At 35.5% G+C, this 16,712-nt stretch overlaps 1 protein-coding gene across 10 annotated transcripts in view; it reads left to right on the top strand.

Annotated features, from left to right (window-relative positions):
- Positions 1–16,712, top strand: part of SSTR5 (somatostatin receptor 5) — a 360,218-nt gene that overhangs the window by 138,446 nt on the left and 205,060 nt on the right. For 7 of the 10 annotated variants that reach the window (XR_012484441.1, XM_074279703.1, XM_074279709.1 and 4 more), the window contains 2 exons: positions 3,496–3,598; positions 4,389–4,505. The gene's annotated coding sequence lies outside the window, so the exon portion shown is untranslated. Of the gene's footprint in view, positions 1–3,495; positions 3,599–4,388; positions 4,506–5,274; positions 9,939–16,712 lie in introns of those variants that run through there. The other 3 variants (XM_074279705.1, XM_074279706.1, XR_012484442.1) reach the window with 2 other exon arrangements.

Raw genomic sequence — 16,712 nt, 5'->3', positions numbered from 1 at the left:
TATAATCCAGGACTTCAGGGTAACATCTCATTTTACTGTTGACTAAAAGGAGACCCAGGAAAGTGAAAAGCTAATTTAAAATTTTCCCCACACTCTCCAATGTGGAAGAGTCAGAATATGTCTAGATCCTGTGTCCTGACTCTGGTTCTGGATTCTTTCCATTTTCTATAATCAATGTTCTTTGATTGATAGGTTTTTGATTTACATGAAGCAGGCTTCTCAAGTTTGGGGATAAGATTTCTCTTTTTCTTTCTCCACTTAGAGATTTGCTCCCATTTTACCCCCTTAGCTGAAGCAAGTGCTTCTAAATTCTCCTGTGTCATATTGGGTGACAGATCTGTTTCTCATACCTGCACTCTTTCCCCTTTATGCCGTATGGCTTTATTATCTCATTTCAGCTGTAGAATCTGGAGAGGGGGAGCAGAGAGTGTTGGGAAGGAAGGGTTCCCCCCCCAAAGAGAACTGCTGAATATCTGCCACAAATATTTTTCCAGGTCTTTTGCTCACAGGATTCTGACCACAGATAAGAGGGATGTATGTGTGTGTGTGTTTGTGTGTATGTGTGAGTGAGTAAAAGAGTGAAGCACTCAGTTTGGGAGGTAAGGGGAAGCTAAGAAAGGAATTTTTAAAAGAAACTATTAAAGAAGAAAAAGTTAGAGCCAAACCTATTACAAATCAATTTAGGTTGAGCAACAATTGCCCTCAGTAGACAGAGTGATTGACCTGGAGTAAGGAAGAAATGAATTCAGAATCTGGCCTCTGGTACTTTCTAGGTGTGAGAACTTAGACAAGTCAATTAGCTTCTGTTTCCCTTAATCCATTGGAGAAGGAAATGGCAACCACTTATGTTTTATTGTACTAAACGTGTTAATTTAATCTGTATTAAATACAATAAGAATTAAAGTTAAAAGAGTCATGTGTACATTTTTTTCTGTTTTAAGCAATTTAATTTAATTTGTATTAAGCATAATCTACCAGAAACTAGATGATGAACTAGATAGAGCACCAGGTTTAGAGTCAGGAAGACTCATCTTTCTGAGTTCAAAGCTATCCCCAATCACTTCCCAGCTGTGTTACCCTGGGCAAGTCACTTACCCCTGTTTGCTGCAGTTTCCTCATCTGTAAAATAAGCAGGAGAAGGAGATGGCACAAACCCACTCCGGTATCTTTACCAAGAAAACTCTAAATGAGGCCATTAAGAGTTGGATACTACTGAAAATGACTGAACAATAACAAAACATTAATATATTTTCTTCATCATTTTCTTAAAGTTAGTAATCAGCAAAACAATAAATCAAGCTCTGTTCTGTAACCTTTGTTATCGTCTGAGATGTAAATACTCACACTGGAAATTTAACAATTGGTTCTATGTACAGATCCAAGCTGACTTCGGCACACCTCTGATCAGGAGTTAGAAGATAATAGGTCTAAATCCTGACTTTCCCATGTATTTACTTCTTGTGTGACTTTGGGCAAGTCACTTAATTTATCTAGGTCTCAATTCCCTTATTGATTAAAATGAGGGTTTTTGTTTTTGTTTTTGTATCTTTGAACTCCATTTTAGTTCTAAAAATTCTATCAGGTCTTGTGACGAAAAGAGTCATCTATACGCAAAGAGAGGACTGTGGGAACTGAATGTGATTCACAACACAGCATTTTCACTCTTTTTTGTTGTTTACTTGCATTTTATTTTCTTTCTCATTTTTTCTGATTTGATTTGATTTTTATTGTGCAGCAAGATAATTGTATAAATATGTATGCATATATTGGATTTAGCATATATTTCTACCATGTTTAGCACGTATTGGACTACTTGTCATATAGGGGAGGGGGTGGGGTAAGAGGAGAGAAATTGGAACACAAAGTTTTGCAAGAGTTAATGTTGAAGAATTATCCATGCATGTTTTGAAAAATAAAAAGCTTTAATAAAGAAAAAGATAAATAAATAAAAACAAGTTATAAATGTATAATCAATAAAATTTTTCTATCAGTCCCTTAAGGTTTCTGGTTCCTCTGGTGCACAATCCTGTGTGTGTGTGTGTGTGTGTGTGTGTGTGTGTGTGTGTGTGTGTGTGAAACAGCCTCTGAGAGGGAAGTGATTTGCCTATAACAGCACAACAGCACAATTTCATATGTTTGTTGAATAGAGCTGACTTGATTGGGAAGGTATAAGAGAAAGAGAACTGGATTTGGATTCAGAAAGTCCGGACTCAGATAGCATCTCTACTACATATTACATATGTGAATATGAAGAAATCACTTGGAATCTCTGGGTTCATGTAATATTGTCTATAAATGAAGGGAATTAAACTTGACGATCCCTTTCAGCTATGAATCTATGAATGCCATGGGTAATGTCATGGATGTGAATGTCATAGATAATGACAGACTTCAGCCTACTGTCACAGTGAAGGAAAAATGTAAAAGCTCTGGTTCCCTTTCATCTCCTGTCCTCCAGATTACATATTTCACTATTGCTTTCTACCTCCATTGGGCTTGTTAGCACAGGAAAGTATGTGTGTTAAGCCTGGCTATGCCTTGGGATGAATTCTAACATTTAGGTCATTTAAACACACTTGCAAAGAGCAATTACGCTTTCATTAAGTCCATAAAGGTCAATGTCTTACTTAAATACAAAAATAGCTCTGGGAATAAAAACACAGCTAACAAATGTGTGAATTGATTTTTCCTTTCTGCAAGCATTGGCCAAAGATTAGTCCTTAAGGAGGGAAAAGAAGGCTGCGAATGGAGTAGTTAGTTGGCTTTGAGTTGGTGTTAATACCAATATAACCATTTTCACTCAGGAAAAGAGCATTGAGTTCAGGGAATCTTAGTTTTCTCATTATTGTGGTCTTTTCAGAACCGCCATTTTGGGAAAGAGTTCAGACCAACCTCCTTCCTGCATGAAAATACCCTTCCCCTGCCAGAAAAGAAAAAAAAAATCATACAAACATACCAACAATTTTAAAACTGTAAGATGTAATAGAAAAGAGAGTTATGGCTTGTTTTCTTCTCAATATGATAGATGGAGTCAATTCTTCATTTATCCCATGGAAATATAAAATTGGTCTCGACTACATGAAATACCTTTTTGGACTATCAGTTTTCTAACATTCTCTATAGCTAGGAGCCAGCTAGAAACAGTGTAGACCCACTGAATACTAGAGATGTGAGAAACCTTAGATATATAAGCAAATGTTCTTATTTGATAAAAGAGTATAATGAGAGGCAGAGGGAGTTAGGGCCATATTTGAGAATACACAGCCAATAAATGACAAATTCATAATCCTATGATCATAGATTTTAATCTTTGAAGGAGCTCAGAATTCATCTAGTCCAATTGCTTTATGCTATAGAAGAGAAAACTGAATCCCTAAAAGTTATCATTTGTCCAAAGTAAACAGCAGAGCCAGAATTCAAAACCCTACCTCCTCTTGTGATAGAAATCTGGAAAAGTAGTAAAAAAAAATCTCTCTTGTGCCTTTCATTTTACAGATGAGATAGCTGCTTTTATAGAAGAGGTCCGGATATTTAGAGATATTTGCCCATGGCCAATAAGTTGGTGAATGAGAAAGCCAACATTTGACATAGGATTTAGGTAAGGGTTTCCTTGACAATCACTGCCATGTACTCTGTGATCCAGTGACATCATTTTGTTATTCCTTGCCCAAGAGCCTCCATCTCCTGACTAGGAATTTGCCCTGGTTATTCCCTATGCCTGGAATGTTTTCCCTCTGCATCTCTGTCTTCACCTGGCTTTCTCCAAGTCCACAGGAAGTTTTTCCTGATCTCCCCTCTTTCTAGTGCCTTCCCTCTGCTGATTATTTCCCTTTTATTCTGTTCATGTATATAATTGTTCACAAGTTTTTCTGTTCTTAGACTGTGAGACTTGAGAGCAGGAATTGTCTTTTGTCTTTTCACATATCCCCAGCACTTAGCATGGTTTTGGGTACATAGAAGGTATTTAATAAACGTTTATTGATGGATTGACCTAAGGGCAGAGCACTTTCCACTGCTCCATGCTGTGAGGGGAAGGGGAAAAAGACTTATGTGTGTAAATTGGGATGGTGCTGGTAAACATCTGAAACATTTTATAGTCAGTGAGCCATGGTGAGCTCTGTGCCAGTGGCAGATGGAAAAGTGACCTAGCAGTAGAGGGGGTGGCCTGGTAGAGCCATCTTTAGCAAAATCAAGGTTTTAATAGCAAAACCAATTCTTTTGAGGGAGAATATGATATAGGACAGGCCAAACCTTATACATGAGGATCGAGGGGAAAAACCTTTTAAGAACAATAATAACTCCATGAGGGGCTATTTTAAATCCACTGTTAAATTATTAAACTCTTGTGTTGTGATAAAATAAACATCCACCATTTTCTTCTTTTTCAGAAACCAGGGATGCCTGGAGAGTGGAAAAGCAGGTGACTCATGGCGAAGCACTCAATCGAAATCAAATCATCAAATGCTCAAAGATCCTGGGAAGACAAAAGGGCTGAAATAAATCAGGTTAAAACCATTCTAGGCAATCAGCCCAGTTTGGGGGTGGGACTGCAGGAACTCCTTCCTCTCTGAAATTCTGGGTTATGCCTGCTACCTGAGGAATGGGATCCTGATCTATTTGGTGTAGGAGGGGAGGAATGTCAATGCGTCTAGGAGGGTGGATGATGCAAAGGAAGGCAGAAGAATGTAACATGAGATTACATCACATTGCACACAGTTGGATTTGGGGAGGATGTGTCTGTGCAATCATTCATGAGATACAAGTAGCAAAATAGGGACTAGAAGTTTGCTTTTTTTTTTTTTTAATGACTCCCCCCCCAGGCACTACTATGCCTCTTGTATGGATCCAGGCTTTTTTTTTTTTTTTATGTTCAAACTGGCCTTCATGTTGTTCCTTACATTTTATGTTTTCTATTTCCTATCTCTATACCTTTGCCTGGAATCCTTCCTCATCTCTATCTTTTAGTATTCCTACTTTCCTTTCCTGATCTTTACAATTGCTGTTGTTACTCCCTTCCCTCTCCCCCAGTCAGAATTTCTTTGCATTTCATTATATATGCATTTATACTTATATATTTCATATAAATCTATGTATGCATATATGCACATGCATTATATATATACTTATACGTGTGCATAATTATCTTCTCTAATAGTAAGATCCTTGAGAGCACAGATTAATTTTCAGTGCCCATGAAAGTCAAGTTCTTAAAGATGGAGCAAAAAATTTATTTCAATATTCAATAATTATTTTAAATTTCAATAATTTTCAAAGATACTTAAGACATATCTTCTGGATTACTTGAAAGAAGATGCCAGGAAAAAATCAGACAGAAGGAAATCTACTATAGAAGAAAGAAGGATCTTGGGATTCCTTATCTCCTCTCAATACAAATATGGGGCTCTTTGTTGCATCATGCTGTCCCCTATATGGCTGCTGGGGGAATTGTTAGTACAGTGGCCTGGTAACCAAACACGGTGATGTTCTCTTTCAAGACAAGGAAAATTGTAGCCTCTTTGTCTTCTGCCCTTCTTTGACTTTGAGAACCATATTGAAGGATGGATACTATCAAGCTGGAAGAGTTCAGGGAAGCTTTTATGATGGCAAGGGAAGAAGCCGTGCTATACTTGGATCATTTGAAGAAGATGAAGAAAATGGGAATGTTCAATGTGGAGAAAAGAAGGTTTAATCATGATCACATTTCATAACATTTTATTTTCATTTCATGACATTTTAAGCTTCGTTGTGTGGAAGAGTTTGGCCCAGAGGACAGAACTAGGACTAATGGATATGTGCTATAGGGAGCAGATTTTGGTTTGCCATAATTAAAAAAATAGGGACTAGAATTTTGCTTTTTTTTCCTAACAATTTGAACTGCTAGAATTATTGCTTATATAGCTAGAAAGGACCTTAGAGATAATGGATTCAATTTCAATTCAACAAGTGTTTATTAAGCACATACTGTATGCTATTCAACTATACTTATTATATAACTTATCTTTCTTTTTAACAAATGAAGGAAGTGAGGGAAGAGTGATTAAGTGAACTTTTTCAATGTCCCTTAGGTAGTGTGAAGCAGAATAGCCAACTCTTTGTGATCCCACTTGGAGTTTACTAGTGAGGATATTGGAGTTGTTTGCTATTTCCTTTTCCAACTCATTTTACAGATGAGGAAACTGAGGCAAACAGGGTTAAATGACTTGCCCAGGGTCATATAGCTAACAAGTGTTCAAGGCTGGATTTGAACTAAAGAAGATGAGTCTTCTTGATTCCAACTCACACACTGTATTTATTGAGTCACTATTCCAAAATAAAATAGTCTTGCCCCAAGGTAATGATTTTGACTAGTGGACCTTCAAGCAGGGACAAGATGTAATCTTGTCACCTTGTTTGTCAGGGATGCTTTTCAGGGGATTCCTCCTCTGGTATGGAATACTTTAAATTACCTTGGAGGTTCTCTAGTTTTGAAGCTTTATGAATTTTCTAAATCAACATGAATTGTACTGAGGTTCAAAGAATATATAGTAAATGAGAAAAGGTGGGTTTTGAGCTCAAATCATATAGATTTGATACACTCAGGAAACATCCAACTTTTTCTAAAATTTGAAGAATTCATCACAGTGATGCTCACTGTGGTGAGTCCAACAATGAGGGCATAAAAACAGCTGTAAAGAATGCAGTCTTTTAGCATGCCCTAAAGTCTTAGAGTTTTGATTGATTTTTAGAGGTTATTCAATCCTTCCTCTGTTTTTAGGGAGCACTGCCCCCAAAGTATGATATTCGTTCTTAAACATTGTCTAAAGAGAGAACTTACAACTTGCTTAGAGACTGCTATGTGGCTCAGTAGATAGTTATGAGGAGGAATTAAGTATGAATCCTGCTTCAGACCCTTACTAGCTATGTGATTCTGGATAAGTTACATAACTTTGGACAACTTCAATTCTCTCACCTGTAAAGTGGTAATATAATATCACTACCTCAGAGGGATGTTGTGAGGATCAAATCATAGAACATATGTTAAGTGCTTTGCAGACTTAGAGTACTATGTAAATGGTAGCTTTTATCGTTATTGCAATTATCATCTTGGCAATATGTGTTAACATTACAACCTCTTAAAAGGTCAACAGCTGTTAAAAAAAATCCTTCCTGGTATCTAATCTAAATTACTCTGGTTAAAGTTATATAATTTTCCTTCTGTCTTCTCAGTGTCTATGAGGAAAAAAAAACTGATATGTGTACATAGAATACTAGATTCAGACTGCAGGGCCAAAACTCAGTAGTCCTCAGTCTGGCTTTCTCACTTAAAAAATAATAATAGCTTTTTTATTTTTCAAAATACTTGCAAAGATAGTCTTCAACATTCACCCTTACAAAACCTTGTGTTTCAATTTTTTTCTCCTTTCTTCCTTTCTCCCCCCTCTATTAGACAGCATTTAATTTAATATAGGTTAAACATGTGCAATTCTAAACATATTTTCACATTTATCATGGTATACAGAATAAAAAAAAACAGATTAAAATGAAAAATGAGAAAGAAAAAACAAACAAGTCAACAACAACAACAAAGGTGAAAATACTATGTTGTGATCCACATTCAGTTTTCATCATCCTCTCTCTGGATGCAGATAGCTCTCTCTTTCACAATATTATTGGAATTGGCTGGATTCATCTCATTGTTGAAAAGAACCAAATCTATCACAATTGATGATCATATAATCTTGTTATTGCTATGTACAATGTTCTCTTGGTTTTACTCATTTCATTTAGCATCAGTTCATGCAAGTGTTTCCAGACTTTTCTGAAATCAGCTTATTCATAATTTTTTCTAGTAAATGTATTTATTTTTAATATATGTTGTTTTATGAACCATGTTGGGAGAGAAAAATCAGACCAAGAAGAAGAAACCATAAGAGAGATAAAGAAACATGAAAAAGAAGTGAACATAGCATGTGTTGATTTACATTCAGTCTCCTTAGATCTTTTTTTGGAGTGGATGACATTTTCTTTCCAAAGTCTATTGGGGGACTGCTTTGGATCACTGAACTGCTGAGAAGAACCAAGATTTTCATAATTGATCATCATATAGTCTTGCTGTTATTGTGTACAATGTATTTTTGGTTCTGCTTGTTTCATTCAGAATTAGCTCATTTAAATCTTTCTAGGCCTTTCTAAAATCAGTTTGTTCATCATTTTTTATACAACAATTATATTCCATTACCTACATACATTACATACGTATCAGCCATTGTCTAATGAATCTCACACAGAGATTCATTAATCTTTAATTAATGGGCATCTAGTCATTTTCCAATTCTTTGCTACTGTCCTTTTCCCTCCTTTATGATCACTACTGGGTCAAGGGGTATGCACAGTTTGATAGCCCTTTGGGCATAGTTCCAAATTACTCTCCAGAATGGTTGAATCATTTCACAACTCTACCAACAATGCATTAATGTCCTAGTTTTCCTATACCCCTTCCAATATTTATCATTATCTTTTCCTGTCCTCTTCTCCAATCTGAGAGGTGTGAGGTTGTACTTTAGAGTTATTTTAATTTGCTTTTCTCTAATCAATAGTGATTTAGAGCATTTTTTAATATAACTATAGATGACTTTAATTTTGTCATCTGAAAATTGTGTTCATATCCTTTCACCATTTATCAATTGGGGAATGACATGAATTCTTATTAATTTGACACAGTCCTTTATATATTTTAGAAATGAAACCTTTATCAGAGATACTGACTATAAAGATTTTTTCAGCAGATTTGTACTTTTCTTTTAATCTTATTTCTGTTGGTTTTGTTTATGCAAAGCCTTTTTCTTCTAGCTCTCTTTTAAGATCCTTTTTGAATGCTTCCAAGAGAGCCTTATGAGATGGGGACCAATTTATATCACCCTTTGGGGCTTCATCTGGAGATGATCTGCTTTTAGTGCCTTCAGGATTTGAAATCTATTCTCTTTCTCCATAAAAACTATCTATGGTCAGAGTTCTTTTTGCTTTTTTGGTCATTTAAAAAAATGTTGAGGTCTGCTTTTAGGACAAGGGGGAAATTGTCCAAGCTTCCTCTATGGGTGACAGTGGCTTCATTGGGTCAGTGCTGACTAACTTCCAGTGCTGGGTAGGCATTGCCAGATCCTGAGATATTCTGGGGTTCAGGTGTTCACTATATTCCTTTTGTATTTGTGTTGGATGTCTTACAGTTGATCTGTTGAAATACTGCCTTGCAACCAGGATAACTGCTGTAGATTCTTCCCATTATATTCCCCTGAACACTCGGGGGCCCATCACCACCCTGCACTGTGTCTATGCTCCGTCTCCCTCCTTGCCCAATTGAAACAGACCTTTTCTGAACTTCTTCCAAAATATCTTCTGTTGGAAATTTATTTCCCTCCAAATATTTGTGGGTTTTGTCACTCCAAAACCAGAGACTTGATTTGGTGTTGATCTGACAGACATCAGGAAGATCTCAGATAAAGACATGTCTCCTCTCCACTATCTTGGCTCCATCCTCTGTGCAAAACCTTTTTAATTTCGTGTTTTCAAAATTGACCATTTTGCCTTTCATAATGTTCTCTACTTTTTCGTTGGTCATAAATTCCTCTCTTCTCCAAAGATTTGAGAGGTAAATTATCCCTTGCTCTCCTAATTTGTTTATGGTATCATCCTTTATGCCCAAATCATGTAACTATTTTGACCTTATTTTGGTATAGGGTATGAGATATAAAGTCTATGCCAAGTTTCTGTCATATTACTTTCCAGTTTTCCCAGCAATTTTTGTTAAATAGTAAGTTCTTATTTCAGTAGCTAAAGTTAGGAGGTATCAAATACTAGATAGCTATAGGCTTTCATTATTGTGTCGTGTGTATCTAATCTATTCCACTGATTTGTTGCTCTATTTCTTAACCAGTACTAAATAGTTTTGATGACTGTTGCTTTATAATATAACTTTAGGTTTGGCACTGCTAAGCCACCATCCTTTGTATATAATTTTAAATGGATTTTCTCTTCCTGTCTCTTTTTGATGGGCTTTGTTAGTAATATATAGAAATGCTAATGATTTGGGTGGGTTTATTTTATATCCTGCAAATTTGCTAAAAATGTTAATTGTCTCTAGTAGGTTTTTGGATGATTTTCTAAGTATATCATCAAATCATCTTCAAAGATTGATAGTTTTATAACCTCATTGCCTACTCTAATTCCTTTTTCTTTTCTTATTGATAAAGCCAACATTTCTTATACAATGTTGAATAATAGTGGTGATAATGGGCATCCTTGTTTCATCCCTGATCTTACTGAGAATACATCCAGCTTCTCTCTATTACAAATAATGCTTACTATTGGTTTCAGATAGAGATTTGTTACTTTAAGGAAAGCTCCTTTTATCCCTATGTTCTCTAGTGTTTTTAATGGTAATAGGTGCTATATTTTGTCAAAAGCTTTTTCTGTATCTCTTGAGATTATCATATGATTTCTGTTGCTTTTGTTATTGATATGGTCTGTTGGAAGCCACAATCTCTAAGCTGACTAGCAAAGCCCAGCATTGAGATCAAATGTGCCCAGAACTCATGCAGGAACATTTCCTTCTCAAACTATCCCACAATTCCTTTTTTTCCTTTGACGTCAACCCTATTCTTCCGGCTCATCCCCTTGGACCTCCTGCAGAGGCTGGACCCCTGCAATGGTCAATTATGGTAAACATTTTCCTGATATTGTACCATTCTTCATTCCTGGTATAAATTCTACTTGGTCATAGTTGCTGCTGGTAAATTTGTATAATCTCTTTGCTAATGTTTTATTTAAAATTTTTGCATCAATATTCATTAGGGATATTGATCTGTAGTTTTCTTTTTCCATTTTGGCTCTTCATGGTTTAGGCATCAGTGCCACATAAAAGTGTCATAGAAGGAATTTGGCAGTATTCCTTCTTTATCTATTTCCCAGATATTCTATATAGTATTAGAATTAGTTGTTTTTTAAATGTTTGGTAGAATTCATTTGTGAATCCAAATGGTCCTGGAGATTTTTTTTCTTAGGGAGTTCATTAATGACTTATTCAATTTCTTTTTTAAAACGAGACTTCTCTTTAAAATTAGACTATTTAAGTAATTTATTTCCTCTTCTGTCAATCTGGGAATTTATATTTTTGTAAATATTCACCCATTTTGGTTAGATTATCAGACTTGCTGCTATACAGTTGGGCAAAATAGTTCCTAATTATTGCTTTAATTTCTTTTTCATTGCTCATAAGTTCACCCCATTCATTTTTGATGCTGGCGATTTAGGTTTTTTTTTTTTTTTGATCAAATTAATCAAAGGTTTAATCTATATTGTTGGATTTTTTCACAAATCCCACTCTTAGTTTTACTTATTAATTCAATAATTTTCTTAGTTTCTATTTTGTTAATTTCTCCTTTGTGTTTAAGAATTTTTTTATTTGGTATTCATTTGGGGGTTTTTAAGTTGTTCTTTTTCTAGCTTTTTGTTTTAGTTGCCTGCTGAACTTATTGATCTCCTCTTTCTCTATTTTATCCATATCCATAGGGATATAAAATTTCCCCTAAAAATTGCTTTGGATGCATCCCATAGGTTTTGGTATGTTGTTTCATTATTGTCATTCTGTTGGATAAAATTATGGATTGTTTCTGTGATTTGTTGCTTGACCCACTCATTCTTTAGAATTAGAGTATTTAATTTCCAATTGATTTTTAGTTTATCTTTCCCTGGCCCTTTATTAAATATAATTTTTATTGCATTGTGGTCTGAAAAGGAAGCATTTATTATTTTTGCCTTTCTGCATTTGATTGTGAGGTTTTTTGGCCTAATAGGCTCATCATTTCTTATAGGACAATGATATTCCATTCCATTCCTATATTATAACTTATTCAACCATTCCCTAATTGATGGGCATCCACTCAATTTTCAGTTCTTTGCCACCACAAAAATAGCTATTACAAACATTTTATATGTGTGGGTCCTTTTCCCTCTTTCATGATTTCTTTAGGATATAGAACTAATAGGGATACTGGAATGCACAATTTTATAGCCCTTTGGGCATAGTTCCAAATTGCTTTCCAGAATGGCTAGAGCAGTTCACAATTTTATCCAAAAATGAATTAGAGTCCCCATTCTCCCACATTCCCTACACCATTTTTCATCATCTTTTCGCAGCAACTTAGCCAATCCAATCCATAGGTGTGAGGCGATACCTTATAATTAATTTTCATTTTTCTTATCAATAGTGATTTAGAACATTTTTTTTTCATATGACTAGAAATTACTTTAATTTCTTCATTTGAAAATGGTCTTTGTATATCCTCTGACCATTTATCAATTGTGAAATGACTTGTATTTTTATAAATTGATTAGTCATTACCAAATGATTTTGATGACTGTTGCTTTACAAAAAAGTTTTAGGTCTGGTACTGCTAGGTCACATCCTTTGAATTATTTTTTCATTAATTTTCTGTTTTTTTTTTTTTTTACTATATGATGTTTTCTTTCAAAGATGGATTATTTCAGAGATATAAAAATAATCATTTTCTGAGGGCCAGTGCAGATGAGTTTCTTTGAACTTGGCTAGAATTGCCCTTGGAAGACAGACGTCCATGTCTTTCCAGTACAGCATGTCCTTGTAGAATAGGTGTTGTTAAACTCTTTTATGTCATCTATCCCTTTATACAGATTCCTTCTGAGTATTATGTTTTAAAAATATATATAACAAAATATATCAAATTACACAGGAAATCAATTATATCGAAATAAAGATATACTTCTTTTTTTACCTTCCAAGTCTGTTGAGACCTGGAAATCTATCCAATCACCTCTCTTCTCTCTGTGACTTGGATTCCTGGTTAAGCCTTTACTTGACAATGAGACTTGAAAGCAGGACTAGTGGAGTATATGTCTGAGTAACTAAACAAGATGAATATTTTTAAAAATCAAACTTTGGCATTATGAAAGAGCTTTTGTCTAAAATTTGCAATTATTTTTAGTCCATGAGAGGTATTAAGTCAGCAGGTTCCTCAAAAACTGTGCAGGAAAATATGGGTATTACATATCCCCTCATTGTCTTTGGCTGTGCCTTTGCTTATATCTCTATGACACCCACAGAACATAGCTGATTAGACCTATTTAATAAATAATTGAATAATTCATTGGCAATACCATGTCAAACCAATATAATCCATGGCCCAATTCTAAAGTTCTGGCTTTAAATACAATATATTCAACGTAGTGGGGTTTCTTAATAATATTTCTCATTTTGGTTCATGTTTCCATCTGGGGTTTCCCCTGGGACTTCAGAGACTGACTCATTTCACTCTTATCCAGGTGTTTTCAGTTCTCTTGCCAACTTCAAACTAGCAACTCATGGAATGGATACTAAGTTTATTATATACAACAGAGAATATTGAATATTGAAACACATAGACAGTTAAGGAAACATTCCCCTCTGGAGATTCTCTACCTTTCCCAGGATCCAAGCAGTTTCTCTAAATTTAGAGTAATATCCTGAGGTTGAAGGATCTCAGCCCCCAAATGGAAAAAAAAATAAGCAAAAAAAACTTGGGGTTGGTTGTAAGTCAAGTTTCTCATTTTCTGATGAGTCCCATTTTCCTAGGGGTACCTGTGGTTGCTGTAAATTTGAAATGACACCTTAATATTAAGAGTTTTCTCCCACCCTGCCCATCTTCTCCTCCCCCACTACCCATCCAAGTGGGAAGAAAAACACAAGATTGCCAGAGAGTACAATGAGTCTTCCCTCTTGTAGGCTTGGGACCTACATGGTCTACATGACTCATCGTACCAATGAAGGGTGAGGTCCAGGTTTGCTTTTCCACACTGTGGCTCTATCCTTCACTGCTTTTTGGCTCTGTCTCTTGTAGCTCCTCATCATGGTCCAGGAACTCCCTTGCAGCTATCCCTCGCTCCTGCAGCTGTTGTGGCTTGGAAACTCCGTTGGTATGCTGCTGTTGCTACTGCACACCATCTCCATAGCTGCTGTCTACTTCCCACTGCTGATTCCTAATCTTTTAGAAAAAGACTGAACAGGTTAAAATTCCTCTAGACTAATCAATACATTTCCAGTACCATTGTTAGCAAACCTTTTAGACCCATTTTGAGAGACAAAAGATGATTACTCCAGCACTGTTAAGACATTTATATTCTTTTTTTTCCCATCAGAATATCCTTGGTCCATCCTTCTAGCTGAGTTAGGTTGCCTGGATTCCATTTAACTCTTTTTTTATGCTGGGTTCAGGCAAGGTATCTTATATACAGTTTACATCTCTAGCTGAATCTTTCTAAGATTGTGGATAAACATTTATACTCCTTTTTATTTGTCTTTACAACTAGGATCATCCTCTGTGATTAACCTCAGTTCATTCAAATTTACTTGAGGCTTTTATAAGCTTCAGGAAAATACTTAAAGATCCCAAGGACCAACAATATTATTGGCTAGATACTTTACCCCATTCCCATAAACTCCCGAAAGGGAAATTAAGTTCCAGAAAGAAAACAATTAAAACTGAGCCCACAATATCAAAAGAGAGAATCCTAGCAAAATAAAATCCTTCAGAAGCAACAGGAGACTGCATATGGTTACCAAGATCATTGGGAGTATCTCCTGTACTGACTTTAAATTTCCAGAAGGGATGAACAAACCCATAGATCTGTTCTTAGGATCTATGTCAAAATCCTATGTTGTAGAGTCATTGTTGGTATAGCTTGCTACCTGCCCATAATAAGTTTCCTCATCTATAAAATGAGCTGGAGAAGGAAAAAATGGGACTTTAGTAATATTTATCATGCAGATGATTCCACAGCAACTCATGAGGACCATCCACTAAAGATGTTGTTTCAGTCTAAGGATTATCAAAAAAGTGTGACTTTGCAATTACACCTATGATGGCAAATCTTCAAGGCTTAGTTTACATTCCGTAGAGGTATTCATAGGTCATTTATTAATTAAATGGAATTGAATCCTACCAGCTAAAGGTAAGCTTTGTCTTTTTTTTTGAATTTTCTCATTGTACTTGGCATTTCTTTTATTACATGTTTCTTTGTGTTCCAGTTATTCTGATATAAGAAATTTTGTGGTGTAGGAGAGTGAACATTGACTGGGCTTGGAGCCAGAATGATTGAGTTCAGTCAGATCCTAGGTCTACCACTGAATAACCATGTGACTTTGGACAAGTGACAATTTTAGAACTTCTGTTTCTAAATACCTAAAATGAGGGTAATAATTATACTTCTACTCTAATTTCATAAGACTGTTTGTATTAATGCACTTCTTACATTATAAAGTGCTACAGAAATTTGTTATTTATTTGTGTCCCTGGCTTATCCTGGAGTGTATAAACTCCTTGAGGGTAGGATCTTATTTTTGTCTTTGTATCCCAATGCTTAATATGAAGCCTGACATATAGTAAAGATTTTGCAAATGTTTGTGGAATTGGGATAAAGTAAAGCCCTTCTTCCTCTCTTAATTACTATGTACTCTTGACAGAGGGGCTTGCATAGTACAATGAACTATGAGTTCTGTCGTGTAGAGTTACCCAAAACAGAGAGGTCATAGTGGAGAATTCTGACAAAGGATGATGCACCAAAAAAAAAAAAAAAAAGAAAGAAAGAAAGAAAGAAAAGAAAATGGCAAACCACTACGGTATCTTTGTAAAGAGAACTCCATGGACAGGACTATCAAACAAATTATGGACAGACATATTAAAAATCTCATATATATATGTATATACATATACATATATATGTAGATAGATGATGCAATTGATAGTAGAAAGTGAACAATTTAGAAGGCTTTGATGAAGGTGAAAGAGAAGAGTGTAAAATCTGGTTAAAACTTAACATTAAAAAATCCAAACCAAACCACTACCACCAACAACAAACCTAAGAATTTGGCAACAGTTCTCATATCTTCCCAGCAAATAGAGGGAGAAAAAGTGGAAATAGTGTTAAATTTTAAATTCTTGGGAGAAAAGTTATGACAAATCTGGACAGCATAATAAAAAGCGGAGACATCACCTTGTTAGTACAGGTCTGCATAGTTAAAGCTATGGGTTTATTGTAAGGAAAGTTGAGTGCTACAAAATCTATGCTTTTCAATTGTGGTGCTGGAGAAGACTTTTGAGAGTCCCTTGGCCAGCAAGGAGACCAAATCAGTCCATTCTTAACAATAATTCGGTCCATTCATTGGAAAGTCAAATACTGAAGCTCAAGCTTAAATAATTTGGCCATGTGGTGAGAAGATAGGACTCATTAGAAAAGATTCTGCTGTTGGGAGATTGAAGACAAAAGGAGAAGGGGAAGGCAAAAGATGTGATGGATAAATAGTGTCATGGAAACAACAAACATGAACTTGGAAAGACTTTAAGAGATAATGGAGGACCTGGCATGTTATGGACCATGGAGTCCTGAAGAGTTGGGCAGGACTGAAAGACTGAACAATACTATCAACAATTCCTTCCAGGCCCTCTCCCTCCCACTGCTACCTCCAATGCATACATAATAGATTGTGAGTTCCCAGAGGTTAAGATCAGACTGCAGTTTATTTAATTTTGTCTTCCAATAGCAATATAGCCTAAAGGCCTTCTACATAATAGGCATACAATAAATGTTTTATTGGATTACTGAAGAAATGAAGAAACTTGAGTTCTATTGACTGCTTGGTTGATTTATTTAGTTCTTTGAAATAGTGA

The sequence above is a fragment of the Sminthopsis crassicaudata genome, chromosome 1 (assembly GCF_048593235.1).
Source record: "Sminthopsis crassicaudata isolate SCR6 chromosome 1, ASM4859323v1, whole genome shotgun sequence".
Lineage (NCBI taxonomy): Eukaryota > Metazoa > Chordata > Mammalia > Dasyuromorphia > Dasyuridae > Sminthopsis > Sminthopsis crassicaudata.
Note: the sequence above shows the minus strand (reverse complement) of the source record. Positions and strands in the feature narration are given on the sequence as shown.